At 29.6% G+C, this 15,689-nt stretch overlaps 1 protein-coding gene across 2 annotated transcripts in view; it reads right to left on the minus strand.

Moving 5' to 3' along the window:
- LOC126781698 (phosphatidylinositol N-acetylglucosaminyltransferase subunit A) overlaps nucleotides 1-15,689 on the minus strand; it is a 357,458-nt gene that overhangs the window by 227,364 nt on the left and 114,405 nt on the right. The window contains exon 3 of one of the 2 annotated variants that reach the window (XM_050506674.1): nucleotides 10,470-10,480. The exons of the other annotated variant lie outside the window; for it this stretch is intronic. The gene's annotated coding sequence lies outside the window, so the exon portion shown is untranslated. Of the gene's footprint in view, nucleotides 1-10,469; nucleotides 10,481-15,689 lie in introns of those variants that run through there. 2 annotated transcript variants of the gene reach the window in all.

Here is a 15,689-nt window from a genome sequence, read left to right on the forward strand (position 1 = left end):
TTCAATGTATACATTATTTTAATTTATTTTACTAATTGTTATTTGTAATTTAGTGTTAACAACCGTAAACACACGTAACGGGAGTAAAATATATCATTTGACACAAATGACTGTGACAATGTAAAATAAATAAATACTCATACGTAAGTGTAACTTCCCCTAATTAATCCAATACACAGCCGCCCTCGCCCCTTGATCTAGTGATATTGATGAGCTGGGCTTTGAACAGTAAGTAGAGCAGTACGTTTTTTTTATTATCATAATAAAGGAAATGAATAAAGTCACAGCCTGCAAATATCTTACTACTCGCCTAAGACCTTTTCTCTTTTTGAATAGATGGCTTCGAGCAATGATGCGACTCCAACGGTTAAAGAATACAGATCAGGTAAATTTTCACCGGACATATGCCAGGTTTCCTCACGTTTTTTTGACTAACTACAAGAACTATAATACAAATTAAGCACATGAAAATGAAATGGTGTTTGGTTTGAACAGGTTTAACCCGCAATATTCGGTTTAGATTCTCCTTTTCTAACCACTGGACCATCTCGACACACTTATATTTATAATTACTGGTGGTAGGGCTTTGTGCAAGCTCGTCTGGGTAGGTACCACCCACTCATCAGATATTCTACCGCAAAACAGCAATACTTGATATTGTTGTGTTCCGGTTTGAAGGGTGAGTGAGCCAGTGTAATTACAGGCACAAGGGACATAAAATCTTAGTTCCCAAGGTTGGTGGCGCATTGGCTATAAGCGATGGTTGACATTTCTTAGAATGCCAATGTCTAAGGGCGTTTGGTGACCACTTACCATCAGGTGGCCCATATGCTCGTCCACCTTCCTATTCTATAAAAAAAAAAAAAATAACGCCTTTTTTTATTCAAATTGAATATCATATTGCCATTAAAAATCGAAGGCTCAAAAGCCGAAAAAAATGATAGTGTAATCGCATATCAGTAAATATTGAAACATTCAATTACAATAAATCGATCAAAAATTGAAGGTAAATATTTTTCATTTATTCAAAACAAATATAAACTTTATAATCGCCGCCTTTATTTCAATAAAAAAACAATATCAACAATTATTATTCATCGAGAACAATGGGAGTTAATTTCGACAATAGCTAGTAATATTTTGTTTATACCGCATCGGTACAAAATCCTCAGGTAATGGTCTTAAAATGAGACAAAGGTTATAAATTCCGGGTAACTCCGTGCATAATACATTTTTGTGGTCCCGGATTATCTTTTTCAGCTACGTAATACTCCTTTCGTACTAACGAGGCCACGGATACATGGGATAATGAAAGAAAGGATCTCGAACCAAAAATCGCTTTCAGCGCATTTCTTACCTTTTCGAGTATGAATTTTAAGCAGCACCATTAGAGAAATTCGGAAACAATACAAGTCAAAATAAAAATAAATAAGAAATATATATAATAGATAATATTAATATTATTTTCTGATAGCTTTGAATATTATTTATGTAACAGTAGCTAATATTTTTGGTAAGTTTATAAAAAATATATAAGTAAGCGATTGTCTTAATCTACGCAAGTTTGAAGAACGATTAGGAATTGGTTCTCCAACGATTAAGATCAGTAAATGCATACATATGTGTGAAAATTTCTTCCAATACATTCATTTTTATAATATACAATAAAATTAAAATTAAAAAATACACATTACAAATTTATAGCAAAAATATTGCACGTTATATTATTAAGCGTTTGCTTGGTTATCCTAAAAACTAATTTATTTGTTTACATAAGTGTTTGACACAAATAAATAATTAAATAAACCAATTTCAAGAAATCACACAACATACACAAAAAATAACTATTAAATAAAATGATATAATTTTTATTTACTACAAAATTGTTTGAAGACGGTGTGATTTTTTATCATTCTTTACAATATTTCAATTGTGTTAGAACAGTTCCGACTTTTATTGAATATATTTAAAACAGTTTTGGTTCAATGAGATCAGGACTGCATACATATAAGGCACTATTTGTTAAGGAAATAAGTAAATCAAAGTGACACGTATGGTGATAATTGGTGTGATGATACCTCACCGTTTGTATTTAACCGTCAGACTTGACCTTGACTGTACCATTAAAAATGCTAAAGATTTAAAATAGATAACATACATCGCGAAAGTATGAGTTGAAGTGAATGAAAGTATGAAAACGATCTTAAAATATCTTCTTAAACGTGCAGGTTTCTGAACGACGTCTTCATTCAAGACACGAAATGAACTGCAAACGTTAATTATTTAAGCTTTTCAAAAAAAAAGATACTGTACTGAACTACCACTGAAAGACTCGTAAACTGTACATAAATAAAATACATTTTACGCGTCTACTCTAATATTAATTACCGAACTAGAGTACCTATTCTAATATTCGGCACTGAAATTTATTAAATATCATAAAATTAATCAAAAACCACATCATTAAAATTTATTACAATAACGACACGTCGATGCGAATCAGCGATTTCGAATAGTTATGTGAGACATATTAATTACTTTATTCAGTTATTCCAGAAAATGAATAATTGAGCGAAATTAATAAAATTAAATAATACACAGTTATTTTTAAATATAATTGCAAATAATTATATCTGTTTTCATAAAGCTGCTATTGATAAATTTAATACTGGTTTAATTTTGAATAAACGTTTTATTTTTATGAAGAAATTAAAATCATTTTACATCATTATCACATATATCTATATAAATAAGAATTAATTTTATATGTTGGTTGTCTGTATTTCTAAGCCATTGATCCGATTGTGATGAAAATTTGGTGGCACGCGATGATTCTTATCCTAAAAAAAGATCGATGACTCGCGACGGGTAGCTAGTACTGAATAAAATTAGCGAATAACGTTCATTTTTTTCAAACAGGGGAAGCCAACAGAAAGGTACAGGTAAAGGTAGGTAGTTGGGTACAGGTTTTCGTGAGCTTCTTACCCACTATAACCTCTGCGATGGTCGTCTTTAGCGCGGATCGGAGAGGCTACGGCATTGTTCTGATATAACACATTTGCGGGCTCTTACTTGCTGTGCTCCGCTCGCGACTCGGTGGAGTTCTGTTCACACGTACTCCTCACTAGTGGCCATGCGTCCTTCTGAAACAGGATAGTCTAGTTAATACATAGCTCATAGAAGATCTTAGTCGACAATTTCAAGTTACACTTTTTTGCGCCCGAACACACAATTTTTATAAGTTGGCCTTCTCAGTCCACTTGCATTTACATGCCACTTATTTGACGACGTATTGACTAAATTAAATTAGTTTTTTTTTATTTTATAAATTCGACTGGTAACAAAATATTCTTAAAGGCTTATTTATTTTTCGCCCAGACGATTTACGGTTTGAACGGGATATGCTATTTTATATTTTTTATAAGCAAGTTTTTACCTTACTTATATATAATGTATATATATAATGATGCAAAAGAAACAGATTTAAAAAAATGTAGGTCTTTTATAGATTTCAATTATATATCTTTTTATCAATAACTATGTATCCATCACAATATAATATCTAATTCACAATCAAATATTTGAATTTCGATTTTTTTAATGTGTTTTTTTACAATAAAATTAATAAACAAAAATTAAAAAAAATATATTACAATAGGCTAATTGGTACGCCTCTTCTAAAAAACATAATATATTGAAATAATAATAGAAACTATGTTTAATAAATAAAACATGTTTCGCGAATCAGATTCAGATTTGTTTTAAGAAAATATAAAATAAACAAAAGCTATATACTAGGTATATACTATATATAATATTATATACTATATTAGGTATAGATACGTAATTAAACAAATTCACACTAACAATAACAAGGCAGTCAAATACAGGTAAATACGTCCCTTCTTAATGCTGACCACCAAGTTGTGAGTCGACCGACGCGCTGACTTCACGAAATGCAGCTTTAATTCCACTCCTAAAAATTACGCCGCCATAACGTAGATATTATCTCTTTTTGGAATCCTTCTTATTTTTAAAACCAGTTTCTTTGAAAATAATACGCCGAATGAACTGATCTTGTCCACATTGAAACTCATCATGTCCAGATCGACCGGCTTATTGTTATTTCTTTATTATATTGAAGTTTACTCAAAAATAAGAATTTTGAAAAAACCCCTTAGTCCGTGGTATCTTGTTAGGTCAGTTTTATTCGGAACCGTTTGCAGTTTTTACATTGACTATCAATAAATAATGCTTTTATGACAAATAATAAAATTTGAATTAAAAAAAATAATAATAATAAAACAAAACTATATTGACTCCATTATTTATAATAGACACGGAGAGTATTGTCGAGTATAAAGTTTACAGAAACCAATCAATTGAAAATAAGTATACCCATTCACATGAGGTGCATAAACTTTAAGCCCCCAGACAAACACCCTAACAAATTGTGTAGTCAGCTGAAAGGAATAGTGCCAAGTTCTTGAATGCACCGCTGAAATACACTCCACTAGGGAAATTTTCTATTTTGATATCCCCGTTATATTGTACGGCAGCTGCATGTTAGATTAGATCTTATATATTTTTACATCAAAACACATTAGATATTCATCCAATTTTAAATATATTATTCATGAAATAATAAAAATTAAAGCGTATTTTATATAACTCAACACGGCAAAGCACATGTACATATGTAAATTTGTAATTCATTTATGTATAATATTTTTTGTGTTTCTTTTTAATTTTAAAAGAATAAACTTTATCTATTTGTATGTGTGGATAAATCTTGCAAATTAATTTTAAACCAGTCCCACAGAACCATTTCAATGGTATTACTAAACGGATAAATTAAAGCTCGCTTTAGAAAAATATATAAATTATATATGCCACATTATACACATTTTAACTAAAAGTTATAATTAATTGTTTTTTTAATTATTAGTTATGATATTTTGTTTTTTTTTTATGTTATAAATATTTTGCATCTTTGTATTGATAGCCATGGATTCCGCGTTGCATAGTAACATTAAACTAAGTAACACAACCTTCGGCTATAATCAACTTTTCGAAAATCTCGATATATATCCAAATAATGAACCTTAGGCCCTAAAGAAAGATTCGTTACTTAGAGAAATCTCTGCATTCCACATGAAATAGGCAGTTGCATTGCAGTTGCAGTTATCTATATACGGTAACTGTGTTACGGTTAAGCTAAAACTATCAAAAATTAATTAAAATATCATCCACAAATTTTCAATTGCAATATAATAAATATTGTTGTTGTTGTATAAAGTGTTTGGCGCTTACTATGTTTATGTTGTAGATAAGTGGTTATAATTTTAAAATAAATTGCATATGATTAATGAATATAACGATGATTTTCTTTTATATACTCTAAATAACCACGAGAAAGTTATAAAAAAAAACCACATTTTTGCTTGATGCCTTCGGTTGTTATACACGCATTCTAGCTATTTGGTGGTCTCGACTCTATTAGATAATGCATAGTATTAGTCTTATCGTGAATATAATATATGGGCATCAATATATTCCACGCATACACGGCATATGTTGTTCGTGGAATCACAGATCACTCAAATACATATATGCGATTTGCGAACATTTCATTTATGTGGAAGGATATGTGGAAGGAATTGCTATTTACCTATTTTGTGTATTATATAGGTACATAACTATTTGAATTGTGTACTATAATCCTGCCATGATATTATTTCTAATTTAATTTAATTTTCTTATGATGCTGTATACATATTTAACTTAAAACAACTTTATTTTATTTCAAAATACAAAATGCTATAATAATAATAACTTGGTTTTTTTTTAATTTCAATTTTCTAAAAAAGATTGTTCTTCCGTCGAAAAAAAGCGCAAAAGATAATAATCCAAACATAGATTATTTATTTTAATAAACTAACCTAACCTAAGCTATGAATAATTTGAGTACAGGTATTATTCAATTTCTTAACTAAAACGTACATTTTCACATATATAATATTATACCAATTTTATAATAGATGACGCACGAATCAGGAATGGAGCCATAAGCATCATCAATTATAAATATGACAATTATTATGTCAACAAATATAGAAAAATAATATTACAAAACATTATAGTCATGTTCGACTATAAAGGGTTAGAATTATTAAGCGCTTTATAAATAATTTCATCATAGATATATTTTTTCAAAGATTTTTAAATATTTTTGAAAATGAAATGAAAAAAGCATTATGTCATTATAAATGCTCGTCGACTTTTGTTATCTAGATTCTAGACCGTCTTAGCTTTTTTAAATGTATCCATGGTAGAGTCTCAAATTTATTTATATCCACAAGATTCTGTCACTGTATTTATATAAATTGTTAAAACCTTATTTTTATTACATATATTATATTGGAATTGCTCGTATTATCGTCACGTATTCAATATTAGTAGCGAATGTGGAAATATCAAAAGGACGTAGTACGTGGGCAATATGTCGAGTTATCATTTTCAATTCTTAGTGTTGGGAGATCGCCTTTGAATACATCTCATATGTAAGAAGGATCAGCGATTGATATAAATTTACATTTTCTTATTTTGAATATTCCTTTATATGAAAAATTTATTCTTACCTTTAGATTCTATGTGGAAATTTATTTTGTGAGATTATTCTTTATTTACTTCGTAATAGCGTTTGGTTAAGGTTTTAAAGATATATTTTTTTAATGATTGTTGATCGTAAATTACAAATGAAACAAATTATTTTCGTTTTTTATTTTAATTTTATTAGAAATTTGTTGTCTAAGTGCAAAGTACACGAAGTCCTTTTTCAATTTCTTATTCAATGCTTTTTTGACCAAACCTAAATAATCAAACGAATAGAAAACAAAAGCTCAACAAACATTGTGCTGTCATAATGTCGACAAGTCTAGAAGCTTCCATTGAAAACGTTTTGCTTCACAACTGGATTCCAATCTGCCTAGTTCTGAGTAGGAAAAGTGTTTACAAATGGCAGTGGCGAAGCACGTTTCCAATTTAAGCGGCGCAACTCGTATTTGCTATTGCTAAATATTAATATTTTTTGATGCGACCCCGTTGCATCGTGCGATTGGCGACTGGTGGAACCATAAAACTTTTTTTTCAATTTTAAATAATGAATTATGGAAAACAATAGTGAATACAAAATGATGGTTGAAGAATTAGGAAATATAACAAAAAATATTTGTTTTTATGTAACTAGCTTATAGACTCAATTTTATATATAAATTTTTGTATATAAAAAAATCGATCTATTTTTAACGTATATTTTAAATGTGTTAATATTATGATATAATAATAATATAATAATAAATACAATAATAATAATATCTTAATATTATTTTCGACACTCGTCATATCGTCAAATATATTTCTCTTCTCGATTAACATTATTACAAGTTATAATTATATTTTTCATTTGCATTTATTGGTTCGCAATATTTTGCAGACTGTACTATAAATATTTTCAGCATTTGATTCACGCTTCGTAATTAAAATTCGAGTCGATAAAATCTTCGCACGTGTGTGTTACTGGAAACAATATTGTGTGGACGTTTTTTTTCTGTCGCTACCATATTTTTACTCATTTCAATATTCGTATTTATATCAAAATATTTTATTATTACGTAACATTGTTATTATTTTACTTTACAAACGGCTAAAACATTTTAAATTGCTTAATAAATAGATGGATAAATTTATATATTTTACATTTCAGCTTCACCTATATGTATCTATTACAAAACCACTTTGTTAATGAAACTAGGAGCCTTTACCTATACCAAATATTTTACTTTTCTTCTAATATTTTTTTTATAAATTATGAATCACAATAGAATAATTTGGTACCATCGAGCTGAAATCATATTGATTGGATCATACTGGAGCCAAGAAGTGGAAACTTAATGGCTACAAGTCAACGCCTCGAGTTTCTCGTCAACACAAACCAAAGGAGATCAAAAATTACACTACATATGTATATAGTATGTCCCGCTAAAATGTTTTTATCACTAAAAATTGTTTATTATTTCAAAGGAAACGAAAGGTAAAGTATACTTGTGTGATATGTTTATACGCGAAATATTAGAGGAGATATTTGTAAAGTTAATGTCCGTTATATGGTGCGAGCAGATGAGTCTTATTATAAACATTTCAATGAAACCCGACATGACCATAGCCCATACCGTTGGTTACATAAAACATATAAAACAAAGTTTTATATACTTAAAATAATTTACATTCTACATACGCGATACAAACAATGGGATCGTTTTATAGAATTTTTTGAATTTTTATAATATGGTTATCGAATTAGATATTTTTGAATCTTAGATTTTAAACTAGAAGCGAGCATAGGAAATGTCACTCGTTTACTAATCTTAATCGTCAAAAGTCACTCGTTTCTAAGCTTTTACCTAATATCGTTGAGAGGAGACAACATTCTGCCTGGGGCTCGATACGCCACTAAAAACATCCCTGTGACAAAACGCGGACCAATCGACCAATACGCTACTATCAGGCGATCTTACGTTTGTGTGCTACAAAAAATGTGGCGGCTTAAAAATAACATCACATTACAAAAAAAAAAACAAAAACACTGACAGCCTGAAAATATCTTACTGAGCAAAGGCTGCATTTTGTTAAAGAGAAGTGTTAGTACTTTCACAAATACCATTTTATTATCTTAAAAATCGAAAAGCAATTACTTACTTTAATAAATGATAGAAAAACTTTATTATCTACGTAATACAAGCATTGAAGCATTATATTTGTGCTTTATAAGTGCGGTCCTGGCTTTGTACGGGCTAGTCTGGGTGGGTACAACCCACTCGTCAGATATTCTGCGTCTAAGCAGCAATACTTAGTATTGTTACCATCTTACCATTTACTTACCATCTGGCGGCCCATTTGCTCGTTCATCTGTCTATATCATAAAAAAATAGTTTCTATTTATTTAATTAAAAATATTGTATTTTTATAATTATACTACAGTAAATGAAAAGTAAAAACATTTTCGAAAACAAGCTTTTCTATGTATATACAAAGTTCGTGTCTCTGCTTTTAGGGAGTTCCCTCGTCTGGAATTGAAAATAAAATTGAAATTCATCAAAAAAAATCAAGTCATGCAACACATTGCAAGATAAATAAAAATTCAAATCATTTTGTAAACAATCATAACATTCAAATCCCATTTAGTGTAGATAATTCTCGTATAAGAATTAGTTCAAGTCATGTTGCCACAAAACCAGGAAAATTATTCTTTAATACACATTCGTACACTCCATGCCCGTCAAGCTCGTAAAATGTTAAGAAATTATTATAAATTTAAATAAATTATTAATTCTTCAAATATTTACATTCTTCTAGTCAATATCACTATTTGAAAAACATGTGTATTTCTAGTTTAAAAGTTTTTTGGTTTCTTTAGTTATACTGTTCCTTCCGGAGCACATATCCCATGATCCGCTACCGATGTAAATTTGCTCCGGTTAACCATTCAGATTTATTTGGATTTGTATTGCGTTCGGTTGTTTTAGCTTACTTCATAGACTCACCCATTAGACATTAGTTAAAGTATTAACCACAAATAGTATCATAAAATTAAATTATTGTAATGCAGTATTGTCGGTAATAGGGAAATTGGTTTTTATATATTGGCAATAATGTCATTTTTTAGAAAACAGTAAGAGTAAAATGTTGTTTAGTCTCTAAGGCACTGATTTTTAAACAAAAAGAATTAAAATATATATATATATATATATATATATATATATATATATATATCGCCGTAATCTTTTACGCTCAGATATAACCAAAAGAAATCTTGAAAATAATAGTGCAAAACTACTGGAAATTCCACAATTTTTGTACCTTTTCATACGCAGTAACGCGAATGACGAAGCCATCGGACGAGATTGGATCGCACGCTATTAGAAATATTGAAGTCATAACGGCTTCACCCGACATGGCCGGTACCGCCTCGATAACAGTGCAGTCGATGCTTTATCATTACTTGTGATGGATCACAGGGTTAATGTGGATGTATTTCTATTATTGTATGTCTTCTTTAATAAGTTTTAAAAATAAAAAAATCACAAATTTAAATATATATAAAATAATTGATTTCATATTTAGAAATTACCAAATTGTGACCAGTTTTTAATGAGTAACATCCTAGCTTATCTCTGGAGAAAAACGCGCGCTATATTTACTTTAAATAACATCATAAATGCAAAAGTAGCTCTGTATATAATCACTTTTTATAATCACAACTAAACCATATAGGGCAGGCATAGGCCTAGACATAAGCATATACATTACAACCCATGTAAATGAATTAATTTTATTTGTAAATTGTCGGCTATTATCAGTTCTTTTTTAATTATCGATAACAATATCTTCCTATATTACCATTTTGTTTCTTCAATTACCCCTCATTTGGGGAAGTTGCTTCAAATTGATTCAGACACAATTTCGATGAAGCGAAAAATATCCTATGCATTCCATAGTGATTCAATAACTGCCCACCGAACCCTCTCATAACTAATTTTATGGATGTTACACTGCGTAGGGCGTCCGCGACATCCAATTTGGTCACCCTTTTAAACTTGCCACAGATTAGAAAATTATGTGTGAAAAAATATCCAAAAGCTAATTAAAATGTGTAAAAACCTGTAAAGATCGCACTGCTGGGAACAGGTCTTCGCTCGTCTTAAAAAAAAAAGTTCGGAGATTATTCCGCCACATTGTTCTAATGTGATTTAGCGAGTGCACATTTAGCAGAATTTCATTAGACTTATATAGCTTTCCTCACTATGTTGTTTCATATGAGCACGAGATGAAATACAATAACAAATTTAAACACACGAAAAGTCAATACATACTTTTAAACTAAAACTAAACTGCAAGAAGAAAATACTTTTTCTTAAATGTATGATTTATTAAAGGCTTAATTATATGTGTCGACACAACTCTAGTCTACTCTAGTCTGTGTCGCGAGATCTCAAGGGCGAATCGTAAATGATTTGTCGGTAGCCTACGGCTGCGGAAGAGACGTTAATTGCAATCGAGTAGGTATCATAAGCCCGACCAATGGGATGGGCCGCTGGTATTAGATCATGTCCTGTATTTACTGTAAAGATGTAGGAGGGATTCAGCTAGACCTTACTTTATAAGTATTTATAAATTTTTACTACTTATATATGTAAATACTGGGACATTTACGGACTGTATGTTAAAGTAGATTATTTTACTGTGAAATTTTCACACTGAGAAGGCCTTCCCAGAAGACTTAAAAATGCAGTTACAACCTTTACCGAAAAATCTCTGTCAGAAACTTTTATTATACACAGTTGAATATTTATTGATTTTTCATAATAACAGAATACAATTACGTACATCGACATACTAATACAAACAAATCAGTGTCCGTGTTGTGTTTGTTCAACAAACACACAGACGGCAAGCCGCAACAACTTGGCCTCCAACTGAAATGTTTACTTACAAAACTACCAACATATATTTACACCAAACGAGTCGCTATTGCAAAATATTTAAGGTTTATTTTGCTATTACCAATTTCTCGAGAAATATTTAGAATAACACCAACATTTACTTACATTCCACCCATCACTGCGTTAAGAGCAATAAGGTTTACTTTATAAATGTTAGACGCATGACCATTTTGGTCAAAATTCGTTTTACAGGCTCGGCACAACCGCTTTCACAGATAAAATCTTTTATTTCGTTTCAAGAGAAAATATTTGTCGTATAAAATTGTTTGGGGAACGTTTTAAAAACATTTACTAGAATAATGTTTAACTAGGCTTATAAAAATGAACATCACTGACGAATATGGACGCAAATATTGAAACACAGTTAGAAATCTTCCTACATATTCACAAAGATTATAATCGGCAAAAAGCTAGATTATGTCGATATTTATTAAAGGATCTCATAATATTTGCACTTATAGTAATTAAATTAAATATGTTCACAGCAAACTTTTTCGACCTTTTTAACCAGTATATTTTTATTACTATAAATATTTTATCTAATGAATTTATGCAACTTACATTTTAATCCTTCTTAAAATAAACAATATTGTATTTATTAACGTTCGAAATTTTAAAAATAAATAGCTGATTGGGTAATACCAAAGAGATAAGCGCAATACTAATTTGTATTTAATATTTATATTAAAAATACCTACTCGGGATAAATTTTAATTAAACTAATGTGAAAACATAGCAGGTTTCTAGTTTAGTAAATTTTCTATCGACACGTGCACCCGAAGCTGAGCCTTGTAACATCGGGCCCCTTATTTCATTAAGCCTAACATCTGTTGCTTTGAAACTTGACGCATTGTTTCGAATTTGTTCAATGAAGACAAAGACTAAATATTGTACTTACGTACTTGTTTGAACAGATTGAATAAATAAACAAATTAAACAGAACAATATCATATTTATATATTGGAGTTACGAAAGTGCTAAGCTTTGTTTCTATTTTTTTTTTCATTTTATTTTATTTTAATAGGATCTTCAACAATTAATACACATCACAAGCTTACATTTCACATTAAACCAGAGTTATATGTCTATGTGCTCCCTCAATCATAAGAAACCACAGCATCCATCTTATATAAGTAAGTAATATAACAGCTAATATTATAAATAATAAAATTTAATCTTCTTCGAATGTAAAACACAATATAAGTAATTATAAGCTGCCCATCCCGACTACGTACGGGTAGAATTCACACAAAGTTTTTAAAATTGTGATGTGAGTGATGATGATGATGTAATTTATTACTTAAAAAGAAAAAAAAAACTTATAATTTTTCTTAAATTATATTATAGTAGTTTATCTTATAATTGATATGATAAAAAGAAAAAAATAGTTATAGAAAATTTTCATTACACTGAATTCACGAACATCAGAATAACAAAAGTTAAATATTTAATTCTTTTATTCTTTGCATTTTTTTTATATCTCATCTCAGAACAGACGAACAAGTCCGTATGTAATATTACACGAACCATTTGGAGCCACTTATGACCCCCTCATAACTCAAAAACTATTTCACATAAACATGTCAAATTCATTCATGGTTCATATATTGAGACTTGCAAGATACATATTTGTTCCAAATTTCATAAACACACCTTAAACGGTTATTTAGTTCTTAACGTCCAAAAATCGTCATTTTTATCACTGACTAATCAAAACCCTAACCCAGTTCCAAATGACCTAGAAAGTTCGAATTTGGCAGCCAGATAGGTAGTTGAGTGAATACAAAGGAATAAATCTGAAACTAATAATTTTTTATCAATTTATTATAATTTTTCAATTAATCGATTCTATTAGGAATACTTACTTATAGTGCCTGTAAAATAAGAATCAGCGAATAAAACGAATTATATGATAGCCTTCGCAAATTCTAAAGCTGAAAATTTGGCTTGCTGGTAGAATCTAGCCATCGAACATGACTCTTCCATGACTGTTTTAATAGGTACTTAATTCGTATATGAGAACTAGCCACGTCAGCCTTCAATATATTATCCTAAGTTACAAAAAGAAATGATATTTTAAGTTGTCATAAAACATTTTATGTTGTTAAAAATAAATTTCAGGACTGACCATTGAACTTGGCACCCATTTTGATCTCACTTTTTGATTTTTGACCATTTTGATTTCACGTTTTGTCGTTAAAATCAACAACTATGGCATATATACTATCCTAAGGATTATTGCGAATGATGTGAACGGCTATATAATGAGGCGGATGATCCAGAAGTCTGTGTAATACTCTGGTTTATGTGCCTCATACATGATTTATTTTATTTTATTTAGTTTCATCATATATGTGTAATTTTTGCTTTTTTATGTCATTAATTAGTTCATTATTATTTCTTATATATTTTAATTATTATTTTTGTGATTGTGATTGTGATTCTAATTCTAATCATTAATGTATGTTATATAATATTATGTGTAATAATCATGTACCGTATTTTTTTTTTTTTATAGAATAGGAAGGCGGACGAGCATATGGGCCACCTGATGGTAAGTGGTCACCAACGCTCTTAGACATTAGCATTGTAAGAAATGTCAACCATCGCTTACATATCCAATGCGCCACCAACCTTGGGAACTAAGATTTTATGTCCCTTGTGCCTGTAATTACACTGGCTCACTCACCCTTCAAACCGGATCACAACAATATCAAGTATTGCTGTTTTGCGGTAGAATATCTGATGAGTGGGTGGTACCTACCCAGACGAGCTTGCACAAAGCCCTACCACCAGTATGGGCCTTGATGCCTGAAAATAAAGATATTATTATTATTATTATATATCTTAATATTGAACTTGGCTCTCATTTCACATTTATGTTTTTCAAGGGATAATATTAATTTTTTCCCTTCAAGTACTTTCTTTATATTTTTCTAAGTTTTCCATATTATACTAAAAAAGCGATTTTGTTATTTTAGTAATGTTTATTCATTTAGTATCTTACAAATTTTGATAAAACCTTTCTTTTCGTTCTATAAGAATAAATATACGTTTGTCACATAAAACCACATACAGATCACATAACAAAAACATAGTATGTTAATGATTGCTACTTTCACCTGGCATTTCTTGAAATGAATTTTATCATATTGAATCATTATTAAATAAAGTAATTCAAATCGATGTGTTCTATGGTGATAAATACATGAATAAATGTATCATATTATATATTTAACTTGATTTAACAGTATTCGTATTATGAAAATGTAGACTAAAAATATTTATGTTTACACTCTCGAAGAACGCTTAATAGCAAGACGGCGGAGGTTGCCATAAGACCATTTTATTTAATTACTAAGTACTTTATTTATAAAAATTAAATAATTTGATGTCAAATAATAAGTAAAATGATATAAAAGATACGTTTTGGATTGTTGTATTTTCATGATATATTTTTCATTTTTTTTTGCATTATCAAAAAGCCGCAAGGCATGCCTTCGAAAAGAAGTCACTTCAAAAACCTTTGAATAAATACCTATGAAATTATTAACATATTAAATAATTTAAACGAAATTTATTTTCTCGTCTTTATCTCAAGACATAATATGTAATTCTATACAATATAAAGACATTTCATATCGAGCATTGAGATGAAGCTAATAATTAACGATTATTTACTATATATACAATATAGTTAATTGAATTATGCAATTTCAATTTAATTAATTTGCTTTGAATTATCAATAAAGTTGATTATTGTATGTTTAATGGTCATCATGCAAGACAAAATAAAATATTAAAGAGGGGATTTTAAAACGGCTAATTAAACATTTTATTAGAAACCAGACGATCGTATCAAAAATCATCATAGAAAAGTTTCGATGAGATGTAATTTATTTATTGCAGAAACGCAGGCGGACAAATAGGAGAATATATGATAAGTCACCTTCGGACAATAATATTTGACACTTAGAAATATAACCCCATCTGACTTCCCACGGGTAATATTAATTTTAGACTTCCACATCGCTAGATAACCACTGAGCTACCGTTGAGGCTTCGATTAACATGACTAACTTAATAACGTTACTATATGTAACGTTCCTCGTTTTCGCGTAATAAAGG

Source organism: Nymphalis io, chromosome 4 (assembly GCF_905147045.1).
Source record: "Nymphalis io chromosome 4, ilAglIoxx1.1, whole genome shotgun sequence".
Classification (NCBI taxonomy): domain Eukaryota; kingdom Metazoa; phylum Arthropoda; class Insecta; order Lepidoptera; family Nymphalidae; genus Nymphalis; species Nymphalis io.